Source organism: Schistocerca gregaria, chromosome 8 (genome assembly GCF_023897955.1).
Source record: "Schistocerca gregaria isolate iqSchGreg1 chromosome 8, iqSchGreg1.2, whole genome shotgun sequence".
In the NCBI taxonomy this organism is placed as follows: Eukaryota; Metazoa; Arthropoda; class Insecta; order Orthoptera; family Acrididae; genus Schistocerca; species Schistocerca gregaria.
Genome location: NC_064927.1, coordinates 356,767,398 through 356,781,411, shown reverse-complemented (window position 1 = coordinate 356,781,411; position 14,014 = coordinate 356,767,398). Strand labels below are relative to the sequence as shown.

Sequence of the window (14,014 nt, the reverse complement as noted above, 5' to 3'; positions counted from 1 at the left end):
ATGTCCCTAATGAAGTACATCAACTCCTGTTTGCAGCTAGGATGTCCATTTAATTATCATTTCATCACCAACAATGCCTGCGATAATGATTACAGAAAATATGTGTTGATGACGTGATTGCACAATTGCGTGCGGATTCTCGTCAGCCCACACATTACCTTCCTTCAATTGGGTCAACTGGCGGTGAATCGAGGAAGTACAGTACATACTGATGAAACTAAAATGAGCTCTAACATGGAAATTAAGCGTTTCCGGACACATGTCCACTTAACATCTTTTCTTTATTTGTGAGTGAGGAATGTTTCCTGAAAGTTTGGCCGTATCTTTTTGTAACACCCTGTATAATGAGGAGTAGCCGACATCTGATAGTGGTTTCACCATGGTTTCGCCACGTGTTGAAGACACTCACCACAGCACTCCTCGACCACATAGCAAGTCGTGCAGTTTCCGAAATGTTCGTGCAAGCCTCCGGGCTCCGGGCCATCACAATCTGCCCGCGGTCTAACTCAGACAGATCGCGGGCCTTTCCCATTCTACACACGCACAGGACGCTCACCGATACTACAGGCACCGTGCGTGTGTCTCACCAGCAGTCATTCCTCGCCAGATGAAGCCGCTATCGCCTGGACGGGTTTTATCAATAGTAAGTCAGTGGTCACCCACCCGGCTAGGCGCGCTGTCTACGCGCGGGAAGGCGTACCGGTCCCCGGCGGATTCGTGTCGAGGTCCGGTGTGCCGGCCAGCCTGTGGATGGTTTCTAAGGCGGTTTTCCATCTGCCTCGGCGAATGAGGGCCGGTTCCCCTTATTCCGCCGCAGTTACACTATGTCGGTGATTGCTGAGCAAACGCTGTCTCCACGTACATGTACACCATAATTACTCTACCATGCAAATATTTGGGTTTACGTTCGTCTGGTATGAGATGTTCCCGGGACGGGGGTCCACTGGGGGCGGATCCCCACAATAACCCTGGGTTCTCTGTGGGACGGCGGCGGGGCGGGTGGACTGCTGTGGCCTGTTGTGGCTATGATGGAGCGAAGTCTCTCCGTCGTTTCTAGGTCCCGAGTTCAATACACAATACACAAGTCAATGGTCATAATGTTCTGGTTGATCAGTGTAAATACATTTTTGTTTCTAATTACTTATACTGGGGAAAGGGCGGGGGTTAAGAAAAAACGATGATGTATTAAGAATAGTTTTTAATTATATTTATATATCTAAGTAGTTCACAATTTAGGTAACTAGTTTACTTATTGATAGTTGCAAAAGTGTGAACGAAAATACAAACGAAACATAAATATTTTCACTTATTTAAAACTGTTGCTTGATTTGTGCGGTAAGTATTCCCAACGATAGAATGTGTTGCATATGTACCGGATTTTATTGCAGAATGTATCCCGGTCTGTAGGGGAGAGATGCAGCATCTTAAAAAATCATGACTTTGATAGCCAAGATGGCCGTACTAGAATCAAAACACGCCCAGTAGAATTTACTGTTAATACAACTACTCAAACATTTGGACATATTTGACTGTTTAGCGTCGACTAAGAAATAATCGTGAAGCTGAAGAAGTTTTGACGGTATATTTATAGAGTTACCTCACGTATTTCCCCAGAGCTTCTGTAAAACTTTCTCGATCGAAACGTAAACACTTTTATTATGGCCTCCCATCCACTGAGCAGCTGCAATGCCGAGGTGCAGAAACTACGGGTGGTGCGCAGTCTGTACTGCATGCGGTGGCTCTCCTGGATTTACCCTACTGTAATATTGCGTGAAACGAAATGGGAATACCTGGAGATACGAAGACGTTCTTTTCATGAAATAGCATTGAGAAATTTTAGGGAACTCGAATTTCTAGCTTGCTGTAAAGCGACGCTTCTATCGGCAACATACGTCTCCTGAAAGGACCGCGATAAAAAATACGAGAAATTAGGACTCGTACGGAAGCATATAGACAGTCGTTTTTCTCTAGCTCCATCTGCGAATGGAACAGAAGAGGGAATGACTAACATTGTCACAAGGGACCCGTTGTCGTGCGACGTATGGTGGCTTGCGGAATATGTATGTAGTTGTAAATGTACCGAGTGGCTATAATTGAAGTGCAGTTCCTCACAGAGGTCCACTGTGGGCTGTAATCCCGTTGGCAGCGAGGCTTGGTAGATATTCTAATGTGGCAATGCATAACTGATTTACTCTGGAAAAAAAAATAGTTTCAATTTTGGCCACCAGGTTCAAATCCGGCGCTGTGAATGCCAGAAAGACGCATATAAAAGAGTCCACATGCAATGTTTTAGGAACGGGACGAAAGCAGAAAAGATCAGACAAGCGAGAAAGGCATAATATTGATTTTATTATTATCCGCTTTTACACAAATTGTTAAATGTGAGAATCAGAGACGTCGACGATATGTTGTATCCGTAAAACGACGTGCTCAACAATTGTTCGCAGCAGTGTCGGTAGAATGTTAACAACGTGTTCTTGTATACTGGCCTTCAGATTACGTAGAGACCGAACGTGCTCCAGGTGAAGGCGTTCTTGAAGATATTCCCGGAGTAAAAAGTCACGTGGATTCAAATCACGTGAGTTTGCAGGACATACATCTGGAAAACCTCTTGAGACAACATGTTAGTGGAAGGTTGCGTTAATCAGATCTTTCACGGGGCTAGCGACAGAAGTGTTGACCCATCTTTGGCGAAAACAGTAGTTTCCAAACACTTGCTCTCTTCCAACACTGTAATCAAACGCTGCACGAAGAGGTCTCGACAACGTGCAGACGACACGGTACCACAGACGGTCCATCTCGACATACACTCCTGGAAATTGAAATAAGAACACCGCGAATTCATTGTCCCAGGAAGGGGAAACTTTATTGACACATTCCTGGGGTCAGATACATCACATGATCACACTTACAGAACCACAGGCACATAGACACAGGCAACAGAGCATGCACAATGTCGGCACTAGTACAGTGTATATCCAACTTTCGCAGCAATGCAGGCTGCTGTTCTCCCATGGAGACGATCGTAGAGATGCTGGATGTAGTCCTGTGGAACGGCTTGCCATGCCATTTCCACCTGGCGCCTCAGTTGGACCAGCGTTCGTGCTGGTCGTGCAGACCGCGTGAGACGACGCTTCATCCAGTCCCAAACATGCTCAATGGGGGACAGATCCGGAGATCTTGCTGGCCAGGGTAGTTGACTTACACCTTCTAGAGCACGTTGGGTGGCACGGGATACATGCGGACGTGCATTGTCCTGTTGGAACAGCAAGTTCCCTTGCCGGTGTAGGAATGGTAGAACGATGGGTTCGATGACGGTTTGGATGTACCGTGCACTATTCAGTGTCCCCTCGACGGTCACCAGAGGTGTACGGCCAGTGTAGGAGATCGCTCCCCACACCATGATGCCCGGTGTTGGCCCTGTGTGCCTTGGTCGTATGTAGTCCTGATTGTGGCGCTCACCTGCACGGCGCCAAACACGCATACGACCATCATTGGCACCAAGGCAGAAGCGACTCTCATCGCTGAAGACGACACATCTTCATTCGTCCCTCCATTCACGCCTGTCGCGACACCACTGGAGGCGGGCTGCACGATGTTGGGGCGTGAGCGGCAGACGGCCTAACAGTGTGCGGGACCGTAGCCCAGCTTCATGGAGACGGTTGCGAATGGTCCTCGCCGATACCCCAGGAGCAACAGTGTCCCTAATTTTCTGGGAAGTGGCGGTGCGGTCCCCTACGGCACTGCGTCGGATCCTACGGTCTTGGCGTGCATCCGTGCGTCCCTGCGGTCCGGTCCCAGGTCGACGGGCACGTGCACCTTCCGCCGACCACTGGCGACAACATCGATGTACTGTGGAGACCTCACGCCCCACGTGTTGAGCAATTCGGTGGTACGTCCACCCGGCCTCCCGCATGCCCACTATACGCCCTCGCTCAAAGTCCGTCAAATACACATACGGTTCACGTCCACGCTGTCGCGGCATGCTACCAGTGTTAAAGACTGCGATGGAGCTCCGTATGCCACGGCAAACTGGCTGACACTAACGGCGGCGGTGCACAAATGCTGCGCAGCTAGCGCCATTCGACGGCCAACACCGCGGTTCCTGGTGTGTCCGCTGTGCCGTGCGTGTGATCATTGCTTGTACAGCCCTCTCGCAGTGTCCGGAGCAAGTATGGTGGGTCTGAAACACCGGTGTCAGTGTGTTCTTTTTTCCATTTCCAGGAGTGTATTATGATATACATATAGAATGGACTGAGAATAAAGATGTTGTGAATCCACACCACAGAGTCACATACAGAGAGTACAATGTCTCTTCGTGCATAACACACGCGTTAACAGTACCCCAAATTCGATAGTTCTGTGTATTCACTGTACCCTGTAGTAAAGGCGGAAATTCAGGAAGTTACTGCGGACCATGAGGTTTCTATAGCTGCACCGCCTGGATCTTGTGCGGGTATCGGTGTAAAATAAACCGCAAAACTTTCACTAATGTTCCCCATCGGATGGACAGTTCTTGTGACACTTGGTGAGCAGTAGCGCCATCTGGGCCACGGCTGCATCAGTGACAACAACAGAAACCTCATTAGTAACCAAGACCGGAATAGGACGCCTTCCCCTCTCAGGTGCCACCTCAAGCTCACCCATGTTTTCTAATTTCATTATCATCGCCTTTGAACCATTTATGACATCAAGTCTCTCCTCAGGCCTTTCAGTCAGCGATACTCTCTCAATGCAGCGCTGTAATTGCTGCCGTTCACACAAATCAGTTTCATTAACAGCGCACGGTTTATCTTCTCCATGGCCATACTGTTCACTTACGATATGGCTTGTCAAATGACAGCGTGAATGTCATACTGTCATACAAACAGTATAAAGTGCGGGTAGCCAAAACTGGGAATAATTTGTTTTCCAGTGCAAAACGATCCCGCATTAACGCGATAGCGCATGTACTAAATTTCGCTGCCCTGCGATAATTCGATAATTACAGCCCACCCTCGGCCACCGTGTGTAGCTGCACTTTAATTATAATCACCCGGTAGAATCAATTCAAATGATCTTCAACAATAAATCGTTACACCATATTTCAAGGCCGCTAATTTGTTTAATTCTCCCCCGACTGTCCCAATTTCGCACCCGTTCAGAATTATGCTCCAAACATAGCTTATCATGAATAACGAAAATATACATTTTTAGATGATACAGCTGTTTATCTTTACAGAAAGGCATTTTGCGCTGTTTAATACTTGCTGCTAAGTTTTTCTTTATCTGTTCTGCTTTTCAGATGCCAAGGTCTATCCACGTTGCAGTGAATAGAAAAACCTAGCGCGCCGCCATCGAGATGCGCCGGCCCGACACCAAAGGAACCACTCGAGTGTTTACTTAGGCGGTCCAGTTGCTTCAGAGTCTGGATGAGGAGAATGCTGGTATTTATGTGAATGGCTCACAATTAACAGAAGAAACTCGCCGACAGTCGTCCCTTCGTCAGGGAGAAAACAAACTGAGATTAGATTAGTACTTGTTCCATACATCATGAATAGGACACTTCGTAATGATGTCGAACGTGTCATGTTAATAAAAGGTGTCTATACAACATATTACATTACACAAAATATTACATGACACTCAATATTTTAATTTTTTTGTGGGGGTTGTGAAATTACCCACTTACTATATTCAAAAATTCATCTAATGAGTAGAAGGAGTTGCCATTAAGAAATTCTTTTAATTTCCTTTTAAATGTTATATGGCTATCTGTAAGACTTTTGATGCTATTAGGTAAGTGACCAAACACTTTGTAGCAGCATAATTTACCTCCTTCTGAGCTAAAGTTAGATTTAACCTTGAGTAGTGAAGATCATACTTTCTCCTAGTGTTGTAGCCATGTACACTGCTACTACTTTTGAATTCGTTCGGATTGTTAACTACAAATTTCATAAGTGAATATATATATATTGTGAGGCTACAGTGAAGATTTCTAGCGCTTTAAATAAGTGTCTGCAGGTTGATCTTGGATGAGTTCCAGCAATTATTCTGATTACACGCTTTTGTCCAATGAACACTCTTTTATCAATGATTAGTTACCCCAGAATATAATGCCATACGAAAGCAGAGAATGAAGATAGGCGTGGTAAGCTAATTTACTCAGATGTATATCGCCAAAATTTGCAATGACCCTAATACCAAACTCAAACGTTATAGCAGATCCTCAGTGTGTTTTTTCCACTTCAACCCCTCTTCAGTGCATACACCTAGAAATTTTGAATGTTCTACCTTAGCTACCGATTTCTGATCGAAGTCTAAATTTATTAATGGTGTCATACCATTTACTGTGTGAACCTGTATATACTGTGTTTTGCCAAAGTTTAATGAGAGCCCATTTGCAGAGAACCACTTAATGATTTTCTGAAAAACATCGTTTACAATTTCACCAGTTAATTCTTGTCTGTTGGGTGTGATAGCTATACTTGTATCATCGGCAAAAAGTGCCAGCTTTCAGGACCCAAGACCGAACCTTGCGGCACCCCATTCTTGATTGTTCCCCAGTTTGAGAAATCAACAGTTTATTTCGCTGGACCGGCACCTGCAGGAAGCAAACGTTACGGAAGCTGCGACCACTGTAAGTTTGAGACTACCTTCAAGCTTTCCCCGAAAATTTGTTTATAAACACGCCGTTGCGGGATCGTGTGAGTCCTCACAGTAACCGTAAAGCCAACTTGTTGCTAGTCAGAATTGAGAGGAGGACGGCCGAGCAGGAATCTTCTATCGGCTGGCACTAATTTTTCACCAGCCAGTGACAAGACATGACACGTAATTTCAAGCTCTGGAAGCACAGGAGGCGAGAACCAAAACCAGGAACTCGGCCTATGAAGGATTATCTCATTTTGGCAATCTTAGTTCGTCTTGCGAACTATCAGTTTAATAAGCCACAGCTGCAAAATACTAACGCGAATTCTTTACAGACGAATGGAAAAACTGGTAGATGCAGACCTCGGGGAGGATCAGTTTGGATTCCGTCGAAATGTTGGAACACGTGAGGCAATACTGACCTTACGACTTATCTTGGAAGAAAGATTAAGAAAAGGCAAACCTACGTTTCTAGCATTTGTAGACTTAGAGAAAGCTTTTGACAATGTTGACTGGAATACTCTTTTTCAAATTCTAAAGGTGGCAGGGGTAAAATACAGGGAGCGAAAGGCTATTTATAATTTGTACAGAAACCAGATGGCAGTAATAAGAGTCGAGGGGCATGAAAGGGAAGCAGTGGTTGGGAAAGGAGTGAGACAGGGTTGTAGCCTCTCCCCGATGTTATTCAATCTGTATATTGAGCAAGCAGTAAAGGAAACAAAAGAAAAATTTGGAGTAGGTATTAAAATTCATGGAGACGAAGTAAAAACTTTGAGGTTCGCCGATGACATTGTAATTATGTCAGAGACAGCAAAGGACTTGGAAGAGCAGTTGAACGGAATGGACAGTGTCTTGAAAGGAGGATATAACATGAACATTAACAAAAGCAAAACGAGGATAATGGAATGTAGTCAAATTAAATCGGGTGATGCTGAGGGAATTAGATTAGGAAATGAGACACTTAAAGTAGTAAAGGAGTTTTGCTATTTAGGAAGTAAAATAACTGGTGATGGTCGAAGTAGAGAGGATATAAAATGTAGACTGGCAATGGCAAGGAAAGCGTTTCTGAAGAAGAGAAATTTGTTAACATCGAATATAGATTTATGTATCAGGAAGTCGTTTCTGAAAGTATTTGTTTGGAGTGTAGCCATGTATGGAAGTGAAACATGGACGATAACTAGTTTGGACAAGAAGAGAATAGAAGCTTTCGAAATGTGGTGCTACAGAAGAATACTGAAGATAAGGTGGATAGATCACGTAACTAATGAGGAGGTATTGAATAGTATTGGGGAGAAGAGAAGTTTGTGGCACAACTTGACTAGAAGAAGGGATCGGTTGGTAGGACATGTTTTGAGGCATCAAGGGATCACAAATTTAGCATTGGAGGGCAGCGTGGAGGGTAAAAATCGTAGAGGGAGACCGAGAGATGAGTACACTAAGCAGATTCAGAAGGATGTAGGTTGCAGTAGGTACTGGGAGATGAAGCAGCTTGCACAGGATAGAGTAGCATGGAGAGCTGCATCAAACCAGTCTCAGGACTGAAGACAACAACAACAACAGTTCGTCTTGGGCTCGTAACTTCTGAGGCTGCTCCTCTCGGCTTCTGGACCTTCTCATTGATCATCTGATCTCACCGATGGCTCCGAAGTCACTTGTTGCTTGTCTCTGTAACTACTCGCCTGCACTCTGATTATTCCCAGGTTACTGGTTAGCTTAAACTTTCTTCGTGCGGTTATAATTTCCTTTCGGGCGATTGTCCGCCCACGTAGCTGTACGGTCGATTCCCTGTACAGCCTGAGAGTTTCCTTGCTGGGAAGACTGGAAGGGGGTGCACTCAACCACGTGTGGATAAGTGAGGATCTACTTGACCGAGTAATAGTGGCCTCAAGGTCAGGAAACCCCACAATGACCAGCAGAGCTCCTCCATATCGCACCCAGTGACGTCACTTTCAGGGGACGATAAGGCGGTCAGTCGGGTGCGATCGGTCTGTCTAGGGCCAGAAAACGAAACCTTATCTTTACCTAACGTTTGGGTGATTGCTGGATCTTCCTTTCGGTCCAGTGTCCATATCTCGAACATTTGACTTTATTATTCTGTGTCGTTTTTTGGAGCGACTCTTCCATTTATCATCTGATGCTGCTTTTGCAGTTTAATTCCCAACGATGATTCGAATTTTGACTCCAATTCCTTAAGTGCCGACTGTGTAGTAGGTCGCATACACCTTGAAGAGAGAATGTGTCACTCGTAACGAGTGACCTGTGAAGGGCACGCAGAAAACGTCGTCCACCAGAAGACGGTCACCGTAACCACTCACCACCGGTCCCTGTTAGCCCTTCGGCTTGCTGAGCCCGTCCCCAGAGACAGAGAGGATCGCGGCAACACCCATCCGCCGGTAAAGGTCAACGCCCAACAACTGCTTCTTCGACCCTGAGATCATTTATTAATTCTGTTCTTGTTTTCTTCGTGTTGTAAATAAATTACTGTTCATGATAACTTCTGTTTTGATCTCTGTCAGTTCTATATTCAGAGTATGTCCCGATTAAGGGCTACTTTCCGTTTAACCGACAATGATCAGACCGGGCGCCCTCCTAACGAGAACTTCATTAAATTTTACCCATTAGCATATCTCGTTTTGAATTTACCACATTAATAAGGGCAACATGGCACATATTTCTACATCACTACATTTTTGCATCCAGCGTGGGACAAATTTGGATGCTACCACGTCTTCAGGAATAGCTTGTACAACTTTAATATTTTCACCATCCACCTGCTTGAGCTCAGTACTACCTTCGTTCTCTTATTGTTTATTTGCGTATTACAGGTGTGGCATAGCACTTGTTCAATTTCATGAAGCACACGACGGAATTCCAGTTCGCTTCCGTAATTACTAATTAATTTAATCAGCGAATTTTATCATGCTGAAATCCTTTAAATACTGACGTGCATTATTGATTTTCGTTTTCAACATTTTCTTTCTTTTTCTTCGTTTCCTTAATACACTTCCTGACATACAAAAGTGAAGATGCCAGGCGGGGAGAAGGGAAAGAAATGAAACTTTACAGGTTGAGAGGGTATTTGATGTTACTGCAGTGATAACAAGTTCGAGTAAAACTTACAAAGAACTTGGCAGTATGAGCTCACTTATCAGTATGACACAGAACACCCCCTCCCTCCTCCACCCCCCCCCCCCCTCACCCCCCCGCCACCCCCATCCCACCCCGCGTCTAGCATGGACGCTTGCACCGATTATAGTGGGAAGGGCATTAAAATCCGTAATACCTCTACTGTGAGGCAAGTGGACCCACAGCTGATGTAACTGGTCCTTGATATCCTTAGTACTAGCGCTGGGACAGAGTTGACATCCGAGATGGTCTCACACATGTTCCATCGATCTGCGGATCGTCCAGACCTTGGGAGTATCTCAACATCACATCGACATTTCATACTGACACGTGCCATGCGTGGAAGAACGTTGTCCAGTTGAAAACTGGCAACACAAACAGAATGTCCGTAACACACCGTTCAGCCGTCAATGTTCCGTTAGTCTTTATCAGTCGTGCCCTACAGTTACTCCCTTTGCCGCTCCACAAAATAACACCAATGCGTCTCTCCAAAACATTGCATGCCACCGCGATGCTCTCCAACGATGGATGGTTATCTAGGGTGGTGCAGAACTGCGATTCGTCGCTGATCTCAGTGCTGTGCTATTTATCAGCAGTGTATGGTTCCCGGTCAAGGCACACTCCAGACGCAGCCATTTGTCTTGAGGTATTAACGGCAGGCTATGAAGGGGACATAATTTCCTATCCGGTTGTTGCTAGTCTTCGACCAGTCGAGTGGGGTGACATAAAATGTTGCAGCGAGTCCGTTACTGGTGCTTTTTTTCCACCAACCTTTACTTTTGGGCCATTGCGAATCAGTTCACGTTGACCCAGCGCCCAACTAATCAACCAACGTATCATCTGACTAATTAATGCAGTAATCAGTAACAGAGGGAATAATCATTACAACCACGAACAAGCACTCCAAATATTCCAGTCTTAATTGGACTGAGTGCTTATGAGTAACATTCATGTCAACTCACTTTCCGGAAATCTAGGAATATGGAATCCGCCTGTTGCCCAAGCGGCTACGAGATGACTTAGACTAAATTTCTAGGAGGTGGTGTGATGAATGGCAGCTAGCTCTGGATGTAGAAAAATGTGAGTTAGTGCGGATGAGTAACAAAAACAAACCCATAATGTTCAGATAAAGCATTAGTAGAGTCCTGCTTGACAAGTCACGTCGTTCAAAAGTCTGGATGTAACGTTGCAATGGCTCTGAGCACTATGGGACTTAACACCTGAGGTCATCAGTGCCCTAGACGTAGAACTACTTATACCTAACGAACCGAAGGGCATCACGCGCATCCATGCCCGAGGCAAGATTCGAACCGGCGATCGTTGCAGCAGCGCGGTTCCAGACTGAAGCGCCTAGAACCGCTCGGCCACAACGACCGGCTGTAACGTTGCAAAGCAATATTAAGTCGAACGACATGTGAATACTGTGGCAGCGAAGGTGTAGGGTGAGCTTCGAATATCTGGGAGAATGTTAGGAAATTGTGGTTCATCTATAAAGGAGGCCACGTATAGGATGCTAGTGCGACCTATTCTGAAGTACTTCTCGAGTGCTTGGGATCCGCACCAGATCGGGTGAAAAGAAGTGATAGAGGTAATTCAGAGGTGGGCTGCTAGGATTGTTACCGGCAAGTTCGAAGAACACTCAAGAATTACGGAGATATCTCGGGAATTTGAATGGTAATCCCTGGTGGGAAGGCGACGTTCTTTTCGAAAAGCACTGTTGAGAAAATTTAGAGAACCGGCATTTGAAGCAGACTGCGGAACAACTCTTCCGCCGCCAACAAACATTTCGCCTAAGGATGACAAATATAAGATACGATAAATCAGGGCTCATACGGAGGCATACAGATAGTCGTTTTCCCCTTTCTCTATTTGCGGGTTGAACAGGGAAGGGAATAACTAATACTTGTACAGGGTACCCTCCGCCACGCACCGTGCGTTTGTTTGCAGAGTATGTATGTAGATGAAGACTCTTGGTTCGTAGGGTATCACGCGCTCTGATTTGTGTTCGGAACCTTTCACGTCTCAAGAACATTTATTGTATTAGGATTTAGAACATCCTCAAAAACTCTATACAAACTGACGATAGGGATACTGGTAGTTTTGTGGGTCCGTTCTTTTACGCTTATTATTTACAGGAGTCATCTGCGTTTCTATTCCAGTCGCTTCAGACTTTTCAGTCATGAATCAGGATAATTATATCATTGCTGCCGGTTTAGGGAATCGCCTTCCTTAATTTTATAAATTTCGTGTCTATTACTTTACCTCCCATTTAAATAGTTTCTACCAGAAAAGCCACCCATCATAACACGGCACCTTTCTTCTCTTCATAGCTCCGACAGTTTCACGCACCTCATCTGTTATTACTCCTGAATAATAAGTGATATTGTATACACCAGCCTGCTTCCCTCGACTGAATTGAGGTAGACGCTTTCAACAGCAACAAATTATAACGATGGAAACCTTCCGTTGGTACTTAGTGTCGTAACTGTTCACTTGCAAACACTGTGCCGAGATAATAGTAAACAATAGCGGTGGAAGTGACGACCAAGCGGGAGTACACGCTAACCTTGTAATGAGCTTTGCACGAGAAGCTCGGTAATGAGAAAAGTTCGCCGCCGCCTTGTCCACGGGGGAACAAATTGCGACCGTCAACGCATTAGGGTTAAGCACCGTTTAACACGGGACAGCGGCCAGTGCCTGAAAATTCCACACACTCAGGGTCAGTCACTTCATAAGCAACTGCTCGTATGATGAAAAAAGGAATTTCCGAGACAGCTGAGGGACAAGTAGGTCGCTAGTTGCAGAGCGAATCTGCTAAATTGACACTTGCGGGACGGTGCTTGGTTAACGCCACATGTTGGAAGAACGACCGACCGCTTTGAATAGCAACAAAGCATACAATTGAGACGCCAGTCAATGTATTATATGAAGGTCAGTCAGAAACATTTCGTTACTATCTTCCAAAAATAATGTGATTTACTTTTTTGGTTCTTTGTGGGTACATGGCTGCAGTCCTGATGCACATTGGAATCATGACGCCCCAGTGCCGTAGCACTCACGCTATAGTGGCCAAAAAGAAATGGCGCAGAAGAATGGGAAAGCGGAGTCACATGCGGTACTGGAAGGGGAATAACGAGACTCCAACCAACGCCAATTTGGCGAAGGTATACGGCAACAATGTACGATCGCATGAATCAGAGACTGGTTTGTGTGGACGGTTCTAATGTGTTCAGATAAGTCTGACTGGTGGAAAACGAAGTGGAAGTGCATGTCTCTCTTTGAATAATCGAAGATTTCGAAGGAAGTGAAGACCATGGTACTCGAAAAGCAATGATGGCGTTTCTGTAAGCTGAAAACATCCTCTGTAGGAACCAACACTGGTTGCGAAATAAACGAGCTTGTGAAACTCAGCAAGCTCTGTTCGCCCACGAGACTAAGAAATCAGTGGATACAGGAGAACAGATAGATACCGTGTTATTTGGCTTCAGAAAGGCATTCAGCACAGTTCCGCACTGCCGCCTAAGGAACCAAATAGGAGCCTACGAAATATCGGACCACCTCTGTTACTGAATGGAAACAGCACACAGCATGTGATATTGAACGGAGAGAAGTCTTCAGACATGAAAGGGTAACTTCGGACGTACCACAGGGGAGTGTTACAGTACTGCTACTTTTCACAATATATATAAATGACACAAAAGATAACTCCGAAGTTCCATGGTGCTTTTCGCGGTTGTTGCTGTTGTATACAAGAGAAGTCGCGACGGTGGAAAACTGTAGCGAAATGCAGGAAGAGCTGCAGATTATCGGCAGTTGGTGCTGGGAGTGGCAATTGACCCACAACATAAACAAACGTCACATATTGAAAATACATAAAAGACCCTTCATTAAACAATTACAAAATTGCAGAACAATCACTGGAGGCAATTACTTCCATAAAATACGACGAGTACGCGTACAGCGCGATTTGAAATTTAACGACCACATCAAATTTATCGCAGGTTAGGTAGATGACAGGCTGAGATCCAGTGGCAAAATAATCAGGAAACGAAGTTCCTCAACAAAGGAACTAGCTTAAAGAAACACTCGTTCGGCCAGTACCCGAATACTGGTCGTCAGTCTGGGGTCCACACGAGATAGGACTGACAGAGGAAATAGAGACGCCTTTCGTTACATATTCATTTAGTTTAGCACGAAAGCGCCATATAGATGATCAACCAACTCCAACTGCAGACACTACAAGAGAGGCGTTCTGCATCAA

General features: G+C 45.2%; 1 protein-coding gene across 2 annotated transcripts in view; it reads right to left on the bottom strand.

Moving 5' to 3' along the window:
* Window positions 1–14,014, bottom strand: part of LOC126284198 (aminopeptidase N-like) — a 1,000,437-nt gene that overhangs the window by 950,876 nt on the left and 35,547 nt on the right. The window lies entirely within an intron of this gene.